Genomic DNA, 24515 nt, shown 5'->3' on the forward strand with positions numbered 1-24515 from the left:
CCCTAAAAATGTGTGAAGACATTGAAAACAATGGTGGTCTGTGAAGATATTCACATTGAAGACTATGACATGAGAAGACATTGAGTGAAGACTATGGAGCGCGAAGACTTAGTTGTTTCGTTGTTTCCTTTTCTTCTTGGTTGAGTCATAGGAACCACCGCACTGTTAAGTGGGGTCCAAGTGAACAAAGTCAGAGTGACTGAAGTGATGCTCAACCAAATCCTATGTCTCCGAGCGAAGACAATGAGAGCAAATCTTATCCAGAGTCGGATAAGTCAGCCTTACTTGTAGCCCAAGTCAAGCTGCCGCGTGTGTTTAAAATCTGACCGTTGCGACACGTGTCAGTTCCTTAGTGACCCAGGGTCATTTCGGACAAATCAGGTCGGGTTGCCCAGTGGCTATAAATATCCCACCCCCTACACCATAAATTGGTGGCTGCTCAGAGTTAGATACGTCTTTTGTCGTTTGAGAGCAACCCACCTTCGAAGCTTTTGAGAGAGAGAATCCTTGCGAGGACAAAGCACAAACCACCCAGAGCCCAAAGAGTGTTTGGCATCACTGAAGTCTTTCTGTCCGCGTGATCTGAAGACTTGTTACACTTGAGGACTGTGAATCCTCCAGCTGGTTAGGCGTCGCGTTCTGAGCATCCAAGAGTCATTGTGGATTGCCGGTGAACAAAGTCTGTGAAGGTTTGGAAGTCTACCTTGAAGACTTACCAGAGTGATTGGGTGGGGACTAGGTGTCCTTAGCTCAAGGGGAATAAGGTGAAGACGCGATCTTCTGAGTTGAATCTCAGCCTCCCTAACTAGACGTACAGTTGTCACAACAACTGGAACTGGTCGAACAAATCTCTGTCCTTCTGAAGTCACTGGTTCTATCTCTTACTTCTCTTTACTTACAGTTTGTCTTAGTGAAGTCATTGCCTGCTTGCATTATCTGTTTGACTTCATTGGGTGACTACCTGATTTGATTGGCTTCATGCTATCTTCCATCCTGATCCTTACTACCTAGATGCTAATAGTCTTCGTGCTTTCACTTCATTGAATACTTGACTATGGCTTGTCTAGTGTAGTCTACCTTCCGCTGCATTTGAATAGTGTTGTTTCTACTGTTTGTCTTTGAAACTCCCATGTTTTGAAGAATCTCATAAAAATCGCCTATTCACCCCCCCTCTAGTCGATAACTAGCCCTTTCAGAGAGCCGATGGGGCACGAAGCAGTGGACGGAGGACGCACTGACTACTTGTATATGTCCATTTAAGGTTTCTAAAGTCATGAACTAAATCTAGAGACAAAATTGCTAGAGCCCCATGCTACAAAACTGAAACAAGTTCTCTAAAAAAATGGCTCACAACTGCCATACTATGCAAGGAAGAAGCAAGGTGAATGAGGAGATACTAAGACATTAACTTGGGACAATGAGAAAGATAATAATTAAACATGCACCACATTCGCGCCGAGAGAAATACTAAATACCAAGTTTTTTTCGCAAACTAACTGGCGACACACAAGAAAAGGTAGCCGAAAAGACAAAACACATCCATGAAAGTGTAGGGAATGGGTCTTTAGTTCGGTTCTGGCTAGACTGGTGGTGTGGCGATTCGACCTTAGTTGTGGTCTTCCCTACTCTTTCTTCGTGCCGATCATCTCCAGAGATCTCAATCTTTGAGCTCTCTTGGGTGGGTTGGGTTTTGGGTTTCAGGAGAACCCTTGCTCTAAAGAGTTGGGAGAATGGAAGCTTCTTGCTACTCGTTTGCCTATTCTCTCGAAGGAGGAGGATTCTATGGTTTGGCCTCACACCTCTTCGGGTTGATTCTCTATCAAGTCGCTATATGCCAGTCTCATTTCTGGAGGTCCCACGAATAAGTTCAAAGCCGTTTAGCTTGCTAGGGTGCCACCTAAGGTCAAAATCTTTATGTGGCAAGCCATCAGAGAACGATTGCCGGCAGCTGACAAGATCCGCAAGTGGAATAGTCCCGGGTCCGATCGTTGCACCCTGTGTAATGACCTGGAGAACTCTGGTCATATCTTGTTTCGCTGTGTCCTGGCTAAGCTGGTGTGGTCCTGTATTCATGAGTGGATGGGGGTGTCTTGGGCCCCATCCTCTTCTGCTGAGCTTCGGCCTCTGGCCTCTGGCCTATTGGGGCAAAGGAAATGGATTTATTGGATTGGGTTCCCGATGCTTTGTTGGGCATTGTGGACCACTATGAACAAATTCACTATTGAGCATTGAGGGAGTCCCGGATTAGAGGGTGTCCGGATAGCCGGACTATCATCATCGGCCGAACTATCATCATCATCGACCGGACTCCAAGACTATGAAGATACAAGATTGAAGACTTCGCCCCGTGTCCGGATGGGACTTTCCTTGGCGTGGAAGGCAAGCTTGGCGATACGGATACGTAGATCTCCTACTATTGTAACCGACTGTATGTAACCCTAGCCCTCTCCGGTGTCTATATAAACCGGATGGCTCTAGTCCGTAGGACACGACAACAACAACCATTACAATCATACCATAGGCTAGCTTCTAGGGTTTAGCCTCCTTGATCTCGTGGTAGATCCACTCTTGTAAACATCCACAATATCAATATCAATCATGTAGGACGTAGGGTTTTACCTCCATCAAGAGGGCCCGAACCTGGGTAAAACATCGTGTCCCTTGTCTCCTGTTACCATCCGCCTAGACGCACAGTTCGGGACCCCCTACCCGAGATCCGCCGGTTTTGACACTGATATTGGTGCTTTCATTGAGAGTTCCTCTGTGTCGTCACCGATAGGCTTGATGGCCTCTTCAATCGACAACGACGCAGTCCTGGGTGAGACTTTTCTCCCCGGACAGATCTTCGTATTCGGCGGCTTCGCACTGCGGGCCAACTCACTTGGCCATCTGGAGCAGATCGAAAGCTACGCCCCTGGCCGTCAGGTCAGGTTTGGAAGCCTAAACTTCACGGCCGATATCCGCGGGGATTTGATCTTCGATGGATCTGAGCCACAGCCGAGCGTGCCGCGCTGTCACGAGGGGCACGACCTAACTCTGCCGCCGGACAGCACCTTGGAGGCCGCACATGAATCCGCTCCGACCCATAGTCCGGAGCCGATCGCACGGATCGAGGACGGATGGCTGGACACCGCCTCGGGAGCTGCAACTTCCATGGCGATGGAGCCGAACACTTACCTTGTCCCGCATAAAGCCCATGACTCCGAGGTGCCGGACCCCCTGCCGGACTCCGAACCTCCTGCGCCCCTGCCAGTCGAATCCGATTGGGCACCGATCATGGAATTCACCGCTGCGGACACCTTTCAGCACTCGCCCTTCGGCAATATCTTAAATTCACTGAAGCATCTCTCACTATCCGGAGAGCCCTGGCCGAACTACGGCCAGGATGGTCGGGACGTGGACAATGAAGAAATTCAGAACCCACCCACCACCCACTTCGTAGCCACCGTCGACGATCTAACCGACGTGCTAAACTACGACTCCGAAGACATCAACGGTATGGACAACGATGCCGGAGACAATCAAGAACCAGCGCCTATAGGGCACTGGAAGGCCACCTCGTCACATCACATACATATGGTGGACACCCCAAAGGGAAGCGATAACGAGGAACAACGGGACGCGGCAAAGGATAATCCCGCCGATAAACAACCAAAACGGCGACATAGACGCCGCCCTAAGCCCCGCCTCGATCAAAGCAGCATTCCTAACGACCCAGCGATAGAGCAGGGCAAACCAGCGGACGACGAACATACAACCAAGCGACCGTCCGAACAAGACGAACCGGATAATCAACCACTTCACGGAGCAATCAACAGTCCGGACACAACACCGGAGCATAAGGCCCTTCACAAAAGACTCGTCGCCACTGCAAGAAGTTTGAAGAAGGAAAAACGGAAGCTCAAAAAAGCGGAAGACATACTTAGAATGAAGTGGAGCAAAGTACTCAAGACCGCAGACAAATATGACAATGGCCATCAAACAAAGAGCTACCCGAAGCGCAAGTTGCTGCCAGAATTTGACGAGGAAGCCATAGAACCCTCACAGTCAAAAAATAAAGAGGCCGCCTGGCCGGATAGACGGCCAGATGACAGGCCAAAAGCGACAAGCGGCGCCGCACACAAGCCGACTTATGATCTTGGGAAAACGGACAACCCAACTAGGTCCATCTACGGGCCAAAAAAGAGGGCCCCAGGAAGTAACACAACACGACAAGTGTTCGAAGACAGCGGCACACCCAAATACAGGGGCGCCACACACCCGCTATGTTTTACCGATGAGGTGCTGGATCATGAATTTCCAGCAGGGTTCAAACCCATAAACATAGAGGCATACGACGGCACAACAGACCCCGGAGTCTGGATAGAAGATTACATACTACACATACACATGGCTAGAGGAGATGATCTCCACGCCATAAAATACCTACCCCTCAAGCTCAAAGGGCCAGCTCGGCATTGGCTCAAAAGCCTCCCAAAAAACACTGTTGGAAGTTGGGAAGATCTTGAGGACGCGTTTAGAGCAAATTTTCAAGGGACTTATGTCCGACCTTCGGATGCAGACGATCTGAGTCATATAACCCAACAGCCCGGAGAGTCAGTGCGCAAATTCTGGAACAGGTTCCTTACCAAAAAGAACCAGATAGTCGACTGCCCGGACGCGGAAGCCTTAGCAGCTTTTAAACGCAACGTCCGAGACGAATGGATCGCCAGACACCTTGGCCAAGAGAAGCCAAGAACAATGGCCGCGTTAACAAGCCTCATGACGCGCTTTTGTGCAGGAGAAGACAGCTGGCTAGCAAGATGCAGCACCAGCGACCCGAGTACATCCGAGATCAGAGATGGAAACGGAAAATCATGGCGCAGGAAAGATCAGCGCCAGAATGAAGAAAAAAGCCCAAAGGGCACGGCGGTCAACGCCAGATTCAAAAGCTCGCAGCCAAACAATAAAACACTGCCTCTTAAGGACAACATCGACGAGCTATCAAATTTAAACAAAATCATAGATCGGATATGTCAAATCCACAGTACCTCTGGAAGGCCTGCAAACCATACCAACCGAAATTGTTGGGTTTTAGACAGTCCGGCAGAATCAAGGCCGGACACAAGGGGCTCGATGCGCCAAGCGAGGACGATGACGAACCCCACCAGCAGAGCACCGGAAGTCAAAAGACTTTCCCACAAGAAGTCAAAACAGTCAACTCGCTTCATGTGATAGTACGGAAAACCAACACGGCACTCGCTAAGACAAGTGTCGCACGGTCCACCCTAGCGGAACACCGAGATTGGATGTCAAAACCAATCACTTTCTACCATCTGGATTAGTCCAGAAGTATCCGGAACGCAGGATAGACTGCCCTGATATTGGATCCCATAATAGACGGACTGCAATTCACGCAGGTTTTGATGGACGACGCCAGTGACTCAAACCTGCTATATCCGGACACAATCCGCAAGTTGGGATAGACCCTACTACAATTTGGCATAGCCGCACTTCCTTCAAAGGAGTGGCGCCAGGCCCTTACGCCAGGCGCACAGGTTCATTATTACTAGAAGTTGTGTTCGGGTCACCTGACAACTTCCGACGAGAAAAGCTAACCTTTCATGTCGCCCCATTTTAAAGTAGCTATCAAGCATCACTGGGACGGGAAGCTTTCGTCCGCTTCAATGAAATACCACATTACGCGTCTCTTACGCTTAAAATGCCCGGTGCACGTGGCATCATTTCATTAAAAGGTCGCCTGAGACCCCGGACACGGCTGGACGAGTCCGGAACAAGTAAGCTAGGGGCTACCTAGCCGCACACCCCTTCACAAGGGTTTGTACATATAAGCCATAATGAGCTATATTTCAATTTTTTATGGACTTTCTCGCACGATTTCTTTTCAAACTAAGTTCCTCTCTTTTTACAGATGAACAGAGTGCACACCCGTCCAGGATACGGCACAACGGAGACACAGGCGCAGACGTGCAGTAGGGACCCGTTGCAAGGACTCTTTTCAGACTAAGACCCTACGTAAACCTTTCTTACTGTCTCTTGTTGCTATAATCCCCTGGTTTCTCATTATAACCAGAGTGGAGACTGGCGTTTTGGCATCGGCCGCGCCAGAAGAACTTGCCCGTACCTGGACACAAGGGGCTTAGGGCATTGTTTTGCCCGCTATTGTAAAGACCGAACACCTTCGGGAGTGTTCGGCGTCTCGAGTTAGGCCTTATATGCATCAGCTCCGAATCATGTCTTTGGTCAAATGTTGGGTTTGCCCGGCTCCTGTGTTTTGCTGCCTTACATTCCGTATCACTGGCTAACGCGGCACCAGGAGAACTACTGCGATTGTGCCCCAGTTCAGCTGGGCGAGCACCTCAGTAGAGAAAGCCGAAAACTGACTGTCATGATACAGCGAGAGACTGGTCAACCACTCGATCGACCATGGGAATGTTTAGAATTCCTCCGCTTTGACGAAGGGCCGTTTCCCGGTCAGGCACATACGCGCCCCAAATTCGGAGAGTGCGGTGCCCCCAGGGTCTATGTCGTAGCCCCACCCTCGAACTCCATGGCTAAGTGAAAGTGATAAAGCATTATAGTCCGGCTGCCTCGTTTGCTACGCTACCACCTCCTTTACAGGACCGAGACATCGGATTAAGTGTGAAAACGTGCTTTTTTTTGCGAACACCCCCGCACCTTGTGCGTGGGGGCTAAAGCCGACGACTACCATCTTTCAGGTTATACACACGTATACATGAACGGCCGCATAGGAGATATTCCACTACTTGAACGCACAAGTATAAAAGGCGCTTACATCATGAATATTGTTTTACATCATAAAAATGTTCATTCGAACGTAACATTTTTTGAGCACTGCGACTCTATTACACGAGCACCACGCAACACTTCGCCAAAATAGTGCTCGGCGGGTAACCGGTTATCGTCCGAACCCGGGGTCGCAACAGCGGTGGCATCCATCTCTGTCCAATGTGTCTTCACATGGGCGAGTGCCATCCGCGCACCCTCTATGCAGGCCGACTGCTTCATCGCCTTGATATGCGGCACCGCCCCAAGAAATTGCTGCAATAAGCCAAAGTAACTCTTCGGCTCGGGCCTATCCGGCCAGACATGGGTCACTATATCCGTCATAGCAAGTCCGGACAACCTATTTAGCTCAGCCCACTCGGCCAAACGGTCGGTCAGCGGAAGTGAACACTCCGGACTATGGAATTGAGACCAAAACAGCTCTTCCGTCTTGTGATCCTTCTGGCTTCGAAAATGCACAACGGCATCCGCCGCACTCGCTGCTAAGTCCATATAAGGGTCCTCTGGACCCCACAGTTGGCCCAGCTGAGCATACTTTGGGTCCATAAACCTTCGGCGCAGCAGAAAAGGCTTGCCAGCTACAATATCTCCGGCCTGGCGCAGCTCTTCCTTTATAGCCCGCATTGCAGAGCGGGCATCCTTGGCTTCGGCGGTGGCCTTCCCCAGGTCTTCTTGCCCTGCTAGGCGCTCCTTCCCAAGAGCCTCATTGCGGTCGGTAGCATCTTTTAACTTCATGGCCATTTCGGCCATCTCTTCCCTGCTCCGGCAGTGTGCGACCCTTTCGGCCGCTAACTCCTCGGCCGCCCTCGAGGCCGCCGCATTACTCCTTCTGGCCTGATCCTTGGCTTGAGCAAGTTCGGTCCGAAGGCTCTCCACAGCAGCGACACTATCTGCATTTCACACACATGTTGTAAGGAGCTGGCTTCGGCTCCCTTACCAAGTGACGGCACAGAAACACTTACCTTGCGACTCATCAAGTCGCCTGTTGACCAGCGTGATGTCCGCATCCGCAACAGCGAGTTGCCGCTTTAGTTCAGCAACTCCATCAGTCCGACTGGCCCCCGGACGACCCGCCACCTGCATCGGCACGGCGGAAATTTAAACCTGCGATTTTGATCCTCGGCACGCTGTCGATTTCGACAACCTACCGAGTCTCAGGGGCTACTATCTATACAGGGCGCATTCTATATGCAAAACTGTTAAAAGGTGTGTCATTTTTACGTACCTCAAACCCCGCCAGCAAACTCCTGACGGCATTATGCAACCCGCCTTCGGCGGACGAAATCCTTTCAATCACCATGCTCATCAATGCGTGGTGATCTTCTGAGATAGACGCCTTCTCAAGCAGATCCTTCAGCCGTACACCAGTTGACGCCGAACTATCCGGCTTTGCCAAACCAGGGGGCTCCCTCCGTGACGACACTTCAGGCTCGTCCGCCCTATCCGACGGCGCCCCGGACGGAGGCGTCTCACTCTCCATCATCTCCGGATGAAGGTCCCCCGAAGACGAGCTCATTTGTGAAGGACGGAGATCCGAACTACAAGGTAAAAACTTTAGTTATCCTCAGAAGCACAAGTAGGGATGTCCCTTATTATAAAACTCCTTTCTTTCTACTTACGGCTCGTTGGAGGGCTGATTTTTTAAGGGAGATTGTGCGGCCGGGGCCTCCCCGGATGCAGGACCCTCTGGCGAAGATTTCTTCCCCCGTTTAGGGGCTTTTGCCCCCGGGTCCTCGGAGGCAGTTGTCGTGGTTCTAAGCCTGACAGTAGAGTGGGGGGTAGGTATGGAGAGGCAAGGTCCTAGCTATGGAGAGGTTGTAAGCACACAGGATGTACGAGTTCAGGCCCTTCTCGGAAGAAGTAACAGCCCTACGTCTCGGAGCCCGGAGGCGGTCGAGTGGATTATGACTGTATGGATTACAAGGTGCCGAACCCTTCTGCCTGTGGAGGGGGGTGGCTTATATAGAGTGTGCCAGGACCCCAGCCAGCCCACGTAGGAGAGGGTTTAAGGTGAGTTAAGTCTGGGGCGTTACTGGTAACGCCCCACATAAAGTGCCTTTACTATCATAAAGTCTACTTGATTACAGGCCGTTGCAGTGCAGAGTGCCTCTTGACCTCCTGGTGGTCGAGTGAGTCTTCGTGGTCGAGTCCTTCAGGCCAGTCGAGTGAATCCTCGTTGGTCGACTGGAAGGCGACCTCTTCTAAGGATGTCCTAGGGTAAGTTACTTGGATCAGGTCCATGATCCTACCCTAGGTACACAACCCCATCATTAGCCCCCGAATGGATTGAGGCTTCGAGTGAAGGAGTTGATGTCGTTTCCGATTGACCTTTGCGCTCTAGTTGTGCGCTGTTCTGGACCAAAGAATCTCTTCGTTGACAGGGAGCAATTTGCCTTCAGTCGACTCGATCCATTCTGTTTTTACGTCGAGTGATCTTTCGGGCTTCGACGATCTCCGAGCGACGGATCGCCGGAAACACCGCGTCTGACAGACTGATTTGTTGCTCGCGGATTCCGCGGGATGCGAAATTTGGGGGCGCGCGCGAAGCGGGGCGGACCGCGGCGTTCGGATGGGACGGGGCATAGACGCCTCGATCTCCGCGCCGCCTTTTTCGCCACGTATCCAGCCTGCATAACTGCTCTCAGATATGATTAGATCGACCGGGCCCGCATGTCAGCCACTCGGAAGGGACCTTATAAATGCGCCCGGCGAGGATTTCTGTGCTGCGCCCCAGCATTCTCCCTCTCTCTCTGCTTCCTTCTTCCCTGCTCAGCGTGCTCGCTCTCGCCCCCGCACCACTTCCCTTCGCGCATCTCTCCGGCGACCATGGCCAAGGAGAAGACGGCGGCGCTGGAGCGCGCCAAGAAGGCGTCGGCGTCGGAGAAGGCGAAGGGGAGATCCACCAGCCGCGGAGGGTCCTCGTCCAGGTCCCGCCTGCCGAAGGGCTGGGTCCAAGGAGACTGGATCCAGTCGACCATCACAGAGAAGGACCTCCTCGACATGGCCAACGAGGGCTTGATCCCTCACGGAGCTGCGAGGTTGCCGGGGGAGGAGTGGCATCCACAGCCAGAAGAGGGTGAGTGTGTGCTTTTGGCCACTCATGTTGATCGTGGGTTTTCCTTGCCGCCAAGTATTTTCTTCCGTGGCTTCTTGAATTTCTTTGGAGCGCAGCTTCACCACTTTACCCCAAACTCCATTGCCTATCTTGCTGCATTTGTGTCCATGTGTGAGGGTTTCTTGGGCTGTCGACCGCACTGGGGTTTGTTCAAACATATCTTCACGTGTCGCTCTCAGACCGTGAAGAAGGCGAGCCCAGGTGATGAGAAAACCCGAGTCGTCCAAATGTGTGGGGGCCTGGGGATCCAGGTGAGGAATAAGAGCACCTTCCCGCCCATGACCTTTCCCGAGTCCGTCAGAGGCTGGCAGTCGACTTGGTTTTACTGCCAGGTCCAGTCGACGCCAGGGCAGTCGAGTGGACTCCCTCCGTTTACCATGGACCGAGTGAGCAAGCCTTCCCCTCTGAAGCTGATTCCGGAGGAGAGAGCCGACGTGAAGATGTTGATGGAGCGCGTGGTGCAGTTGGTTCGGGAGGGAGTGACAGGCATGGACCTCTTGGAGGTTTTCCTCAGGCGTCGCATCCAGCCTCTCCAGTTCCGGAGCCACTGCATGTGGTTGTACTGTGGGACCGAAGACGAGACCAGAGTCCATCCAGAAGCAGTCGACGACGTCACTCTGGAAAGATGGATGATAGCCGTTACCGGAAACAAGGACAACCCGCGCGGAGCCAGAAGGATCCCTCCACTCGACCACAACAGCGACCCAAACAAGGTACATTTGCTCTGCTCTCCACTGCGCCCTTGTCGCATTCATTGCTGTTAATCCTGCCGACTGGTCGACTGATTCTTGTCTGGGCATTTGTTAGGCCCTCACTGAGCTGTACTCGATGCCCAATGGGGCACAAGCTTCGACTGAGGAGGGCGAGGCGAGCGGAGGCGAGAGCCAGGAAGAGGAGGAATGGGACTCGGATGTCGCAGAGGACGATGATGACGATGATGACGATGACGACGACGATGATGACGCCGAAGACGAGGAGGAAGAGGAGGAGGTCGTGCCACCGCGCTCGGAAAGGCGGTCGAAGCTCGTCCACGACCCTTCGACTGAACGTGGCAAGGGGGTTGCGACGCAGTCGACCAAGCGCCCTAGGACCACTTCTCCAGCGCCGACTGAAAAGGCGCCGAAGCAGCCCAGGGCGGCCCCGTCGAAGCTCATCAAGCTCTTGCCGAAGATGAAGGTGTCCATCCCTACCATATCAGGGTAACCGTGCTGCTCATATTTTCTTATTCTGTGTGAACTTTATTTCTGGTCGACGCTGAAGTTAGTCGACTGATCCTTTGGAGTTGCAGTGCTGCTACTTCTGAGACCTCGGCCCGGGCCGATGACCACGAGATGGAGGATGCGGCAACTTCGAACCCAGGTACTGTATTCTTAACACCGTTTTTAGTCGACTGACTCGCGATCTCTGATCCTGATCCTTCTCCGCAGCTCCACCCAACACTGTTATCGATCTCCCTGACGACGACGAGGATGAAGAACCACTGACACGCAGGAGGAGTCGGAAAGCGACCACCAGTAAGGTACCTCAGGATGTGACGGCGCCTGAGATTCTGACTGTGGAGGAAGGGAACACCACTCGACACACGGTGTCCTTCGCAAGTCCACTGACGAGTGCTCAGCAGCCCTCTCTCTTCACGACGCACCACGTCCCAGAGGACCAAGCTGGCGCAGCGAAGGAGGCAATACGCCAGGCGGGACTTATGATGGAGCAGCTGAAGACCATCCGGGACGCGAGCCAGGCAGCTTATGACGCCAGCTCTGCCCTCCAAAGCAATGTCCAGGTCAGTCGACCGCTGTTTGTTCTGTTGGATATGCTACCAAAAACTTTTCTTTTCCGGAATTTATATTAGTCACCCGCTGGGTGTGTCGAATAAACTCCGTGTTAGCGGGGGCACGCTGAGTGCACCCGCTGGGTGTAGTCCCCAAGGCTAAGGTCGACTGCTGGCAGTCGGCCTTAGGCTTTATGACGTCAATCTTTCTGTCAGTCGACTGGTCGACTGGATTTCACAAACCGGTGGGGGCACGCTGAGTGCACCCACTGGGTGTAGTCCCCAAGGCTAAGGTCGACTGCTGGCAGTCGGCCTTAGGCTTTATGATGTCAATTTTTCTATCAGTCGACTGGTCGACTGGATTTCACAAACCGGTGGGGGCACGCGGAGTGCACCCACTGGGTGTAGTCCCCGAGACTGTGGTCGACTGCTTGCAGTTGATCACAGTCTTAGAGAATGCATCTCGCACACTTTTTTTTTTTGAGGTCGACTGGTCGACTTTGTCTTCAACAGGATTAGTGGGGGCACGCTGAGTGCACCCACTGGGTGTAGTCCCCGAGACTACGGTCGAATGCTTGTATTCGGCTGTAGTCTTAGAAACGTGTGTTTTTCCCTTTTCCACTCGGAAGTGAATTACATTTGACATTTAGTCGATTGGTTCTTCGCAGAACTCTTGTGATCTTGTGGCTCGCTACTCAGAGCTGGAACAGAAACATACTCAAGTCGAGCTGAGCTTGAAGCTGGTTCAGGAGAAGCTGACAAAGGCAAAGGAGGAGACCGAAGGTATGTTTGGTGAGACCTTGACGACTGCTTTTCCCCTTGCTTGTTTCAAAATCTGATCTTGCTGTAACTTGCAGGTAAGGTAAGGGAGGCCCAGCAGAAGAAAGATCTTGAGCTAGCAGAGAAGATCAAGCTTGCTGACGAGAAGTTAGCTTCAGTCACCAAGCTCGAACAAGACAATACCAATCTGAAAACTTCTCTTGGGATTGCCAACAAGGAGGTCAGTCGACTGAGAACTGACAAAGCTGCCCTGACCGATCAAGTCAGCAAATTGACTGAGAAGAAAACTGAACTGGAGGCCTTCCTGAGTGGCCTTGCCAAGAGGCTGTTTCTTATGCTTGAAGGTAAACCTCCATGTTTGGCAAATGTTTCCAATTGTGCCTTTTTCCATTCGACTATCCCCTTGACTTAGTGATCCTCATTGCAGAATTTTGTCAAAACTTTGAAGAAGAAACCAGCCGACTGGAGCCAAACCTTGACCCCGTCAATTCTCCGGTGAATGACGAAGTTGCTATGGAAGTTTTCCGACTGGAGTCCCGTGTTGCAGCTGTCGTGGACTATCTCGCAAGGCTGAAGGCCGCCACATCGCGCATCGACTCGACGCTCTGGCCTGAGGAGACACTTCAGAATGACCTTGAGTCGCTGATGGCCCGCTTGAACACGATCCCTGGTCGAGTGCAGGAGTGGAAGAAGTCCTCGGCTCGGTGTGGTGCAGATGTCGCTCTGTGTCTGGCCCGAGTCCACTGCAAAGATGCACGAGAGGAGAAGCTGGCGGCCCTTCGGGTGGCCAATACCAAGAAGCACGACTTCAGGTCCTTTATGGAGACTTTCCTTGCAGCTGCCACTCGGATCGCCGACGGAATTGACCTTGATGAATTTGTTGCACCTTCCAGCCCTCCACAGGAGGGGTAAAAAACTTCTTCTGGCTCGACACTTTAAATTTGCCTCGGTATGGCGAGTGGAATTGTAACCGACAAACCTTAACGGGCTTGATGCCTGAGCACTTTCGGTTCCTTTAGATATCGATTCAAACTTGAATTTGGCGCTTGAATATGATTGCCTTCGGCTCGGAATGTCTTTTGCAGGTTCAAAGCAAGGCGCCTGTACTGCAATCGACTTGTTCTTTAGTCCACTTAGGCGAGCACTGGGCTGCAGCTAAGCCCCCCGAGTGAGAGGGTTGCTCTCCACTCGGCAGGGTTTTTATACCTTAGGCGAGCACAGGGCTGCAGCTAAGCCTCCGAGTGAGAGGGTTGCTCTTCACTCGGTAGGATTTTTATAATTTAGGCGAGCACAGGGCTGCAGCTAAGCCCCCGAGTGAGAGGATTGCTCTTCACTCGGTAGGATTTTTATAACTTAGGCGAGCACGAGGCTGCAGCTAAGCCTCCGAGTGGAAGGCTGGCTTACCACTCGGTAGGATTTTGATAACTTAGGCGAGTGCTTGGACTGCAGCTAAGCCTCCGAGTGAGAGGGTTGCTCTTCACTCGGTAGGATTTTAATAACTTAGGCGAGCACGAGGCTGCAGCTAAGCCTCCGAGTGGAAGGCTGGCTTACCACTCGGTAGGATTTTGATAACTTAGGCGAGCACAGGGCTGCAGCTAAGCCCCCGAGTGAGAGGGTTGCTCTTCACTCGGTAGGATTCTAATAACTTAGGCGAGCACAGGGCTGCAGCTAAGCCCCCGAGTGAGAGGGTTGCTCTTCACTCGGTAGGATTTTGATAACTTAGGCGAGCACAGGGCCGCAGCTAAGCCCCCGAGTGAGAGGGTTGCTCTTCACTCGGTAGGATTTTAATAACTTAGGCGAGCACGAGGCTGCAGCTAAGCCTCCGAGTGGAAGGCTGGCTTACCACTCGGTAGGATTTTGATAACTTAGGCGAGCACAGGGCCGCAGCTAAGCCCCCGAGTGAGAGGGTTGCTCTTCACTCGGTAGGATTTTAATAACTTAGGCGAGCATAGGCTGCAGCTAAGCCTCCGAGTGGAAGGCTGGCTTACCACTCGGTAGGATTTTGATAACTTAGGCGAGCACAGGGCCGCAGCTAAGCCCCCGAGTGAGAGGGTTGCTCTTCACTCGGTAGGATTTTAATAACTTAGGCGAGCACAGGGCTGCAGCTAAGCCCCCGAGTGAGAGGGTTGCTCTTCACTCGGTAGGATTTTGATAACTTAGGCGAGTGCTTGGACTGCAGCTAAGCCCCCGAGTGGGAGGTTTGCTCTTCACTCGGTAGGATTTTGACAAACTTAGGCGAGTCCTTGGACTGCAGCTAAGCCCCCGAGTGGAAGTCGGGCTTACCACTCGGTAGGATTTTGATAACTTAGGCGAAACGGATTCGCAGCTAAGCCTCCGAGTGGGAGTCTGGCTCACCAATCGATAGGATTTTTACAAACTTAGGCGAAACGGATTCGCAGCTAAGTCACCCACTGAGGGGGAATTTTATTGGACAAAAATAAAAAGTGACAGAAATTATTTTGAGGTCCATGAACTACAGAAGTACTTTATTGCAACTCATCCGAGTGATAAAGCTTAAGTGTAAAACGGGCGGAGTAGCTCCGCGTTCCAAGCTCGGGGCTCGTCGATGTTATGCTCGACGTTGTAAAGACGGTACGCCCCGTTGTGGAGAACCTTGGTGACGATGAAGGGGCCTTCCCAAGACGGAGCAAGCTTGTGTGGTTTGTGCTGATCCACTCGGAGAACCAAATCCCCTTCCTGGAAGGCTCGACCTCTCACATTTCGGGCGTGGAAACGGCACAGATCTTGTTGGTAGATGGTCGACCGGATCAGAGCCATCTCCCTTTCTTCCTCTAAAAGGTCGACTGCGTCCTGCCGCGCTTGTTCAGCTTCTGCCTCGTTGTAGATTTCAACTCGAGGAGCATTGTGGAGGAGATCACTCGGCAAGACTGCTTCAGTTCCATAGACCAAGAAGAATGGAGTTCTTCCGGTCGACCGATTAGGCGTGGTCCGCAGTCCCCAGAGTACAGATGGAAGTTCGTCGACCCAAGCTCCAGCCGCGTGCTTGAGATCACGCATCAGTCGAGGCTTCAGTCCCTTGAGAATCAGTCCATTAGCTCGCTCTGCTTGTCCATTCGACTGCGGATGGGCGACTGATGCGTAGTCGACTCGTGTGCCCTGGGAGTTGCAGAAGGTTCTGAATTCCTCTGAGTCAAAGTTCGACCCATTATCTGTTATGATGCTGTGCGGAACTCCATATCTGAATATTAGTTCCCTGATGAAGCTAACAGCAGTACCGGTGTCAAGGCTCTTGATTGGTTTAGCCTCGATCCACTTGGTGAACTTGTCGACTGCCACCAATACATGCGTGAAGCCACTTCGTCCTGTTCTCAAAGGACCGATCATGTCCAGCCCCCAAACTGCAAAAGGCCAGACGAGTGGGATGGTCTTCAAAGCTGACGCAGGCTTGTGCGACATATTCGAGTAGAACTGACATCCCTCGCACTTATCTACTATCTCTTTTGCCATCTCATTTGCCTTGGGCCAGTAAAATCCGGCTCGGTATGCTTTGGCCACGATGGTCCGAGAGGACGCATGATGACCACAGGTCCCCGAGTGAATATCATTGAGGATGAGTCGACCTTCTTCTGGTGTTATGCACTTCTGACCGACTCCAGTCGCGCTTTCTTTGTATAATTGTCCTTTGATTACGGTAAAGGCCTTAGATCGACGGACGATCTGTCGAGCCTCTTCCTCATCCTCCGGAAGCTCTTTCCTCAAGATATATGCGACATACGGAATCGTCCAGTCGGGAATGACCACCAAAACCTCCATGATCAAGTCGACCACCGCTGGGACTTCGACTTCAGTCGGATCTGTGGCGCTCTTGGGCTGCGGAGTTTCTTCGGTGAAAGGATCCTCTTTGACTGACGGAGTGTGTATATGCTCCAAGAACACACCACTCGGAATGGCTTCTCTCTTGGAACCTATCTTTGCTAGATCATCAGCTGCTTGATTTTTCAGTCGGGGTATATGATGGAGTTCCAACCCCTCGAACTTCTTCTCCAGCTTCCTCACTGCACTGCAGTATCCAGTCATGGCTGGGCTTCTCACGTCCCACTCTTTCATCACCTGATTGACCACTAAATCCGAGTCGCCATAGACCATTAGGCGACGGACGCCGAGTGAAATGGCCATGCGCAAACCATATAGGAGGGCCTCATATTCTGCCTCATTGTTGGAGGAATCAAAGTGAATCTGGAGCACATATCTGAGCCTATCTCCTCTGGGGGAAACCAGGACAACCCCAGCACCGGAACCATTCAGCATCTTAGAGCCATCGAAAAACATGGTACAATGCTCCGAGTGAACTTCAGTCGGCTGCTGTTGTTCAATCCACTCGGCGAGGAAATCTGCTATTGCTTGGGACTTAATGGCTTTCTTTGCCTCAAACTTGATATCAAGGGGAAGAAGTTCAATCGCCCATTTGGCCACTCGACCAGTTGCATCTCTGTTGTGCAAAATCTCTGATAGTGGAGCGTCGCTGACGACTGTGATGGAATGGTCAGAGAAATAATGAGCAACCTTCTTTGTGGTCATGTATATTCCATACACAAGCTTCTGATAGTGAGGATATCTCTGCTTGGATGGAGTCAAGACTTCAGACAAATAATACACTGGGCGCTGAACTTTGAGAGCTTTTCCTTCTTCTTCCCGCTCGACCGTTAGCACAGTACTGACGACTTGTCCTGTGGCTGCGATGTAGAGCAACAGAGGCTCTTTGCTGATTGGAGCAGCAAGCACCGGCTGGGTGGAGAGCAGAGCTTTTAGCTCGGCAAACGCTGCATCAGCTTCTGGAGTCCACTCGAACCTGTCAGCCTTCTTCATCAGTCGGTAAAGAGGCAGTGCCTTTTCATCGAGTCGTGAGATGAATCGACTTAATGCGGCCAAGCATCCAGTAAGCTTCTGGACATCGTGCACTCGCACAGGGCGTTTCATTCGGAGAATAGTGCCAATCTTTTCTGGGTTAGCGTCGATTCCCCGTTCGGAAACGAGAAAACCGAGTAACTTGCCACCAGGAACTCCAAATGTGCACTTTGATGGATTGAGCTTGATATCATACCTTCTGAGGTTGGCAAATGTTTCGGCGAGGTCAGCGAGCAGGTCGGAACCTTTTCGTGACTTGACAACAATATCATCCATATAAGCTTCCACATTCCGACTGATTTGGGTGAGTAGACACTTCTGAATCATTCGCATAAATGTGGCTCCGACATTCTTGAGGCCGAATGGCATGGTGATATAGCAGAAGCACCTCGGTGGGCTCTGTTCCGGTCGACCAGCCCTTGCACGATAATGGATCGCGCATCGAAGCCTGGCTCTCTGGGATCAACTGGAACCCTACGCCCTGCACTGTACTGACACCTATCATCTGGCTGCCGAGGAGCGTAAGACCCACCCCTCGGAGGGGAATAGGGCACTCGACGCCTATCATCTCGGTCGAGTCTGTCGCCATATTGATCTCGCCGATTCTCACGCCCTTCGCGCCGCGGAGGCGATCTGGGGCTGTGAGCCGACTGAACCGTATTCACAGTGACAGATCGACTGTGAATTCTGTTGCGCGACTGAGACACGGCTGAATTCTGATCTCCTGCTGCCCGGAGCAGATCCCTGATCTGCAGCAAACCTCTGCCAGCTTCCGACTGCGAAGGCTGGATGGACTCTGCTATACGGGTCGCAGCAGCTAAATTCTGAATTGGGGTTCGATATACCTGAGTCGGCGGGAAGAGTTGACGTCGACTGGTGTCGGGAACTCGTTGCCGCGCGCGCTCGTCGAGTGCTCGCTGAAGGTTCTCCAGTCGAGTGCGCTCGGCCAAATTGGCCAGACGCGCCTCCTCCAAGGCACGAGCCTCGGGGGTTTCTCCTGCGATGGGAATACGCAGGGGATCCTCGTTTCTGCGGCGAAGCTCTTCTCTTTGCAGAGAGTCGAGTGGCTCGGGCTGGTACTCTTCGTAGCCTCGTGCAGGGTCGCCGCCGTCACCTGCTCCACCACCACGGGCGAAGCCAGGAGGGCTGTGGGGCCCGTCGACCATCAAGATTTCCGCCGCTGGATTACTACTTCTGCACTCGGATGCAGTCTCTATGGAGCCAGTCGACTGATCGAACAAGCCGTAGAGAGATTCGTTGGGCTCTATTGCCGCAACTTGGGTAGTGGCCGATTGGCGAGCGACCGCGTGACTCACCCATCGCTGAAGTCTCGACCGGCCTGAGCGCTTGCGCTGGCGGGAGACCGGGAGGGTGGACGATGGAGGGGCCGACCGATACTGGGTCGACGGTTGCCGCAGCAGAACGCCGCGGACACATGCGCGAAAATGCGTCGCACCGCGGACGGGGAGCGCATCTACGTCGAGTGGAGCCTCCTGGAGCCATGCGGAGTCGTCGGCGATGAAGGTGAGAGCGCCGAGACGGATCTCTTGACCCTCGACCAAAACTCCAGCAGACACCATGATGAGAGTACTCGGAAGAATCGCAACTTCTCCACAAAATCGCTAAAACACCTGCCCCACGGTGGGCGCCAACTGTCGTGGTTCTAAGCCTGACAGTAGAGTGGGGGGTAGGTATGGAGAGGCAAGGTCCTAGCTATGGAGAGGTTGTAAGCACACAGGATGTACGAGTTCAGGCCCTTCTCGGAAGAAGTAACAGCCCTACGTCTCGGAGCCCGGAGGCGGTCGAGTGGATTATGACTGTATGGATTACAAGGTGCCGAACCCTTCTGCCTGTGGAGGGGGGTGGCTTATATAGAGTGCGCCAGGACCCCAGCCAGCCCACGTAGGAGAGGGTTTAAGGTGAGTTAAGTCTGGGGCGTTACTGGTAACGCCCCACATAAAGTGCCTTTACTATCATAAAGACTACTTGATTACAGGCCGTTGCAGTGCAGAGTGCCTCTTGACCTCCTGGTGGTCGAGTGAGTCTTCGTGGTCGAGTCCTTCAGGCCAGTCGAGTGAATCCTCGTTGGTCGACTGGAAGGCGACCTCTTCTAAGGATGTCCTAGGGTAAGTTACTTGGATCAGGTCCATGATCCTACCCTAGGTACACAACCCCATCAGCAGTCCTCTTCTCCCCTTGGAGGGAGGGATTCTCGATCCCCCCTCTTTCAAGAGCCTCCTTAGGCGAGGCAATAGCTTTCCTGCTTTCCCCTTCGCCTTCCTCTGGAGGCGCAACCTCAAGCATCCGGACCAGCACGGAATCCGGCGCGGTCTCGGGGAGGGGGGCCGGACACCATATCAATTTTGCTTCCGCTATCCACTCCTATTTAGAAAGAAGTTGGTCATAAGGCGAATCATCGAAAGGCAAACAAATGATATGTCCGGACTTGGAACTACTTACTTGAGTATCCAGGCGATTGCAGCTTAGGCCAGCATCCTCGGTCAATTCCGGACGCGCCTCTTGCGATCCGAAAAATAATTTGTACATCTCCAGGGGTGTCATACCCATGAAGTGTTGAAGAATCCGTGGGCCCTCCGGATTGAACTCCCACAGCCGGAGAGGGCGGCGTTTGCAGGGCGGGAGACGCCTAATCAGCATAACCTGCATTACCACCACCATATCAACCTCCCTTGTTTGGAGATCTCAAATCCGGCCCTGTAGTAGGGGCACGTCCTTTGACGGCCCCCAGTTGAGCCCTTGGTTGATCCACGACATCAACCGTCGTGGAGGTCCCGGGCGGAATAAGGGCGGCGGCTTTTGTCTACGGCCCCTCAGAACGGTAATATAGAACCACTCTTGCTGCCACGGGCCGAGCTCCTCTTAGAAGGAGCCAGCGGGCCACGGGGCATCGGCACTCCTACTTATGGCCGCCCCGCCGCACTCCGCTTGACGCCCCCCGATCATCTTCGGCGCCACATTGAAGGTCTTCAGCCACATGCCGAAGTGAGGGGTGACGCGGAGGAAGGCTTCACAGACGATAATAAATGCGGAAATATGGAGGATGGACTCCGGAGCCAAATCGTGGAATTCCAACCCATAGTAAAACATGAGCCCTCTCACAAAAGGATCCATCGGGAAGCTTAAACCCTGACGAAGGTGGGATACAAAAATGACATACTCGCCGGGCTCGGGGGTGGGAATGGCCTGCCCTTCGGCAGGCAACCTATGCGAAATCTCATAAGCCAGGTACTTGGCCTCCCGCAGCTTTAGCACGTCCTCCTCCGTGCATCCACCGGCCCTGGAGGTCGGAACCGGACATCGTTGAAGGTCTGAAGCGCTCGAATCTGGAGCTCTAGGTGCTGGAACTTGGAGCGGGGAGAGGATTCGATGGAGGATTGAAGAAAAGAAACGAGCCTTGGTCCCGTTATAAAGAGGGAGAATACCGAGAGCCGTCTCCGTGACCGTTTGGGACTCGCCTTCGATAGAGGGGGCGTGGCGACGGGCGCGGTTGGGTTACCCACGTCCGTATTGATGAGAATCCCGGATTAAGGGGGAACATGATCTCTGCTTCGACAAGACGTGCCAAGGGAACCGCTTCGCTAAATGCGCTGAGGTGGTAGAGTAAAAAACGATTCAAGTAATGGCTTGGTAGTGGCGTGACGTCATGCCGCAAAAAACGTCAGCAGATTGAACTTGTGTATATATTATTCTCTCTACGGTGGAATGTGGAATTTATTTTGCAGAGCCGGACACTATCCTGGTGTTCACAATCTTCTATCATTCGGAGGAGGAACCCGCCTTGCAATGCCAAGCAATATACGCGCCGGACTTATCGTCATTGAAGCCTGGTTCAGGGGCTACTGAGGGAGTCCCGGATTAGGGGGTGTCCGGATAGCCGGACTATCATCATCGGCCGAACTATCATCATCATCGACCGAACTCCAAGACTATGAAGATACAAGATTGAAGACTTCGCCCCGTGTCCGGATGTGACTTTCCTTGGCGTGGAAGGCAAGCTTGGCGATACGGATACGTAGATCTCCTACTATTGTAACCGACTCTATGTAACCCTAGCCCTCTCCGGTGTCTATATAAACCGAATGGCTCTAGTCCGTAGGACACGACAACAACAACCATTACAATCATACCATAGGCTAGCTTCTAGGGTTTAGCCTCCTTGATCTCGTGGTAGATCCACTCTTGTAAACATCCACAATATCAATATCAATCAAGCAGGACGTAGGGTTTTACCTCCATCAAGAGGGCCCGAACCTGGGTAAAACATCGTGTCCCTTGTCTCCTGTTACCATCCGCCTAGACGCACAGTTCGGGACCCCCTACCCGAGATCCGCCGGTTTTGACACCGACAAGCATATTTTCCCTAATAAGCCGGCTGACTGCTTGTTTAAAATATTGATCTTTTCTTGCAGCAGTGGAAATTATTGACTAAGGAGGCTGACCGCGATGCTTTGGAGGAACTGATCTCAAGGATGCGTGTGTTGGCTTCTTCTCTGATGCAACAACATGACATTTCATGAGGCTCCGTTGCTGTTATCTTTCTGCAGTTTGCTTTAGGCTTGTTAGGTTGTTGGCCTGCATGCCGGTTATCTTGGCCTGTTGGCTAGTGTAATGTCGCTTAAACTTGGTACTTCTGTGGGTGTTGCTAGCTACTTCTGTTCTGCTACTACTCTGCTTGATGGCTTTATCTATAAAGTCGGTTGTATGCCTTTTCTCTAAAAAAATGAGTGTGTAGGAATGAAAGGAAGGCCGAAGAACATGCCATTATGTTCATCAACCCAACCACAATGGATGGCGTGGCAAAAAAGTTTTGTGAGCTCACTCATGGAGAGATCTTGACCCACACAGAGGTCACTCTTCGGAATGGTGATGGTGGTAGCCGTGTGGACGTTAGTGATGGTGGTGGTCGTGTGGATGGTGGTGGTGGCAGTGGAGATGGTTGTGGCCTTTGTGGTGGTGATGATGGAGGTGGTCATGATTTCTTAGGTGAGGATGGTGTTTGAGTTTGTGTTGCATGCATTTTGTTGGGCTTGATCCGTGACATAAAACATGCTATGTTGTGTTCGATGTGATACCTTTTAGATGAACTATTTGTATGTTTTAATTTGAATTGCTCGATCCGTGCAACTATATGTGCGTTCGTGGTTTATATGTTGTGAATGCTTATTTCGAAATATTTGAATGAATGATGATATAGTGTGCAATTATTTGAAATGCATGTGGCCCCGCAAAAAGAATTGAGAAAACAATTTATTCTCCTCTAAATACAGGGGATCTGTTAGGTCTGGCAACCGTTAAAGGAGGGTAATTATCCTCCTCTAAAGATACTTGGCCATACCATCCTCTAAATCATAGAGGATCGGTTAGAGATGCTCTTAGAAGAAAGATATTCTAGCACTTTTTCTATCAGGTTTTGACCTTGAGGAAAATCATCCCTGAGATCCATGTTATGCCAGACATTGAGGACAAATGGGTCTAATTTTGGGAGTCTAAAGGAACTTTCTCGACAAAATATGTCTATACAACATCAATTGTAGTTCGTGAAGTTCGGTGCTCTAGTGGGTTGGCTTGAGCGAGGTCGTTCACCACGCTTCTCTTCGCTCAAGGATTGATGGCATGATGTTAGGCTGCTAATAAGAATACCCTAAACACTCTTCTGCCTCTCATCATATGGATCATTTGGAGGAAAAAATGGCCGAACCTTCGGCAATTCCTTCACATAGTTGCATTGAGTTGTAGATTAAGTCAAATCTGATGCAAGGCAGTTGGCCGAAGCGAGTTTGGTCCCTTTTAGTGTACTCCCCCCGTTTCAAAATAGATGATTTAACTTTTTTACTAACTTTAGTACAAAATTAATATAAAGTTGGGTCATCTATTTTGAAACGGAGGGAGTAGTTAAATTGGGGTTGTACTTCTTGTGGAGATTCGACCTTGTATCATCGTGTTGTTTGGTTGTATCGGTCGTATGTACTTCCCCCCTGTATTTAACATAGTACATGCAACTCTTGTATGGTTTGAAAAAAAAAGATCTTCTAGCAATTTACAGATCACATTCTTTCATTTGTACATGCCCAGGGCTGCAAAAACTCCCAGGGTTGTGTATGATGTGTATGTAGTGCTCCCTCCATTTCAAAATATTGAAGCTCTAGGGTTGTCCTAAGTAAACTTATTTCAGTTTGACCAACTCTATAAAAAATATGGTAAGACACAGAATACACATAGTACAAACATATACTACCTCCGCCTCAAATAAAAGACGTTATTTTGAGATGGAGGTAGTATTTTCATAAATAATCTAAATGTGGATGCTGCATTCTTTTTGGATGAAGCAGTGGGCGCAACTGCTGCTACCTTACGATATGATAGAGGTAATTTCTTGGCTGCTCAATGCAAATTTATCATGTATGTTGCCGACGTAATTACCACAGAAGCAATGGCTATAAGAGATGGTCTGAAACTTGTTAACTATCTTGGCTTCCATGCATCATCACCACAAAAGTAAAAGTGGATGCATAGCTGCATAATCCAACGTACATTATTTCTGCATTGATTAAACACAAGAATTTTCGTACAGGTAGTATCTCCAGCCCAGATACAATGCAGAATAGGCATATAATTCATGAATCCAAAGAATGCAATCCTGTCAAGACAGAACAGGCATGATCCATGAATCTGAAGAAGAATGCAATCCTTTTGCAGCCTTTCAAATCAAACAGAACTCAACATGAAGAATGATCCAGGCTTCAGCCCTAGACCTGTTCATCCAGAGACGACAGCCTACGCCTGCAGATGGGGCACTTCTCGCTCTCCTTGAGCGTCTCCTCAAGGCACGCGCCATGGAAGACGTGGGGCAATGAGCACCCGGGCCACGCGGCGGCGTCGTTCTCCAGCGGCTCGAAGCAGACGGGGCACTCCTGCCCGGCGCCCTCCTCCGTGACGATCTTCCTCCGTTTCTTCGGCCGCTCGCACTCCTCGCAGTACTCCGTGTCCTCGCCGCCGACGGTTTCAGCTTCATCCGCGCACTGCATGTGCACGGGCTCCGGCAGACGCAGCTCCATGGCGACGTGGTACCCGGGCCACGGCTCCGCCATCATACCCGCCAGCGCGGCGCGCACGCGCTCCATGCGCCTCCGCGTGTAGTCCTCGCGCCGGAGGATGCCG

The sequence above is a fragment of the Triticum aestivum genome, chromosome 1B, assembly GCF_018294505.1.
Source record: "Triticum aestivum cultivar Chinese Spring chromosome 1B, IWGSC CS RefSeq v2.1, whole genome shotgun sequence".
Classification (NCBI taxonomy): domain Eukaryota; kingdom Viridiplantae; phylum Streptophyta; class Magnoliopsida; order Poales; family Poaceae; genus Triticum; species Triticum aestivum.